The sequence below is a fragment of the Coregonus lavaretus genome (genome assembly GCF_964263955.1).
Source record: "Coregonus lavaretus genome assembly, contig: HAP1_SCAFFOLD_404, whole genome shotgun sequence".
Lineage (NCBI taxonomy): Eukaryota > Metazoa > Chordata > Actinopteri > Salmoniformes > Salmonidae > Coregonus > Coregonus lavaretus.
The window spans coordinates 185206-187500 of NW_028160743.1; positions in this window are offsets into that span (position 1 = coordinate 185206).

Consider the following 2295-nt stretch of genomic DNA (forward strand, 5'->3'; position numbering starts at 1 on the left):
CACAGACTTCTTTCCTATCAGTAGCCTAGGATTGTCCACAATGATGAGTATCCTTGTTTTAGATGTGAAATTCCACATATCTTGTGTACTGTTCTCCACACCTCTTTTGAGTGTAACAAAATTGGGTTGGGAGTTTCAACAGACCTCTCCCCTGTAAGACTATGTGAGAGAGTATCAACAGACCTCTCCCCTGTAAGACTATGTGACAGAGTCTCAACAGGGGTGAAAGGATAACTTAGTTTCCATTCTATTATTATCCAATCCAAGCCAGCATCCCTTTTGCCCCAATGATAAATTGTACAATTTAACATCTGGTAAAGCCAAGCCTCCAACATCCTTGATATATTAATCCTGGGGTTTTTCCTATCCCACAAAGTATTTAGTTAATTTGTCTAAAACACACCATTTTAAATCACGTTGATTTCTCCCCATAAAGAAAGTTTTATATTTTCCCATTTTTCTAAATTGGTCTTAATCTTGGCTAGTAGTGGCTAAACATTTAGTCACTTCCTCCAAATATGAACTCAACTTAATCCCTATATATTTCATCCCAGTAGGAACCCATTTTAAATTAAATGGGGGAACGGTTCCAGAGTAACACATGGCATTAATTGGCATTGCTTCTGACTTATTCCAATTCATTTTGTAGCCTGACATACTAGAATATGATTCAATACGAGTAAGTACTGTTGGTACAGACTGAACAGTATCAGAGACCAGCGGTAGGATATCATCTCATACATTAGACTGAAGAGGACCAGCAGTAGGATATCATCTCATACATTAGCAGCTTGTTTTCCTCCTCCATGGACACCCCTAATTTCTGGATCTGTTCTTATCATTGTTGCAAGAGGCTCTAAAACTATGGTAAACAGGAGAGGGGAGAGCGAGCAACCCTGCCTCGTGCCTCTAGAAAGACAAAAAAAGGAGACATAATTCCATTCATAAATATTGTTGCTTTAGGATTGGAATAGAGGACCCCTATCCATTGACTAAAGTCAGGTCCAAAACCACATTTTCCTAGGGTTCTTAAGAGAAAAGCCCACTCTACCCTATCAAATGCCTTCTCAGCGCCTAAGGAGACGGCAGCAGTAGGAACTATATTTGAGCGGTTTAACGACATGAGATGTAAGAGCCTCCTCATATTATCAGTTGAGGTCCTGTTGTTAATAAATCCTACTTGGTCACTATGTATAATATTAGATAGTGCCTTCTCTAAGCGTATCGTAATGGTCTTAGGAAGAATCTTTCAATCCACATTAAGGAGCCTGATAGCTCTACAATCACCAGGTTCTGTAGTATCTCTATCCTTATTAGGGATCAGCGATATCAAAGCCTCATTAAAGCTGTCCTGAAGGAAGCCATTTTTTAATGCCTCCTGGTACACCACTGTCAATACAGGTACAAGAATGTCAACATACTTTTTATAATATTCTACAGGAAGGCCATCCAGACCAGGTGATTTCCCTGCTTTCATAGATAAAATGGCGGCTCTAACCTCCTCTTCTGTTATAGTACAGTCCAGGTCCTCTATCTAATAATCTAGGTAATTCTATACCAGACAAAAAAAGTATCCATATCTATGGGGCTCGCTGAACAGGAGGATGTACAGTGAGGGAAAAAAAGTATTTGATCCCCTGCTGATTTTGTACGTTTGCCCACTGACAAAGAAATGATCAGTCTATAATTTTAATGGTTGTTTGTTTGAACAGTGAGAGACAGAATAAAAACAAAAAATAACAGAAAAACGATATGTAAAATTTTTTATAAATTGATTTGCATTTTAATGAGGGAAATAAGTATTTGACCCTTCTCAATCAGAACGATTTCTGGCTCCCAGGCACACTGTTAAAGGGAGTGCTCCTAATCTCAGCTTGTTACCTATATAACAGACACCTGTCGACAGAAGCAATCAATCAATCAGATTCCAAACTCTCCGCCATGGCCAAGACCAAAGAGCTCTCCAAGGATGTCAGGGACATGATGACCCCGAGAACGCCATCCCCAATGTCAAACATGGAGGTGGAAACATTATGCTTTGGGGGTGTTTTTCTGCTAAGGGGACAGGACAACTTCACCGCATCAAAGGGATGATGGACAGGGCCATGTACCATCAAATCTTGGGTGAGAACCTCCTTCCCTCAGCCAGGTCATTGAAAATGGGTCGTGGATTGGTATTCCACTATGACAATGACCCAAAACACACAGCCAAGGCAACAAAGGAGTGGGTCAAGAAGAAGCACATTAAGGTCCTGGAGTGGCCTAGCCAGTCTCCAGACCTTAATCCCATAGAAA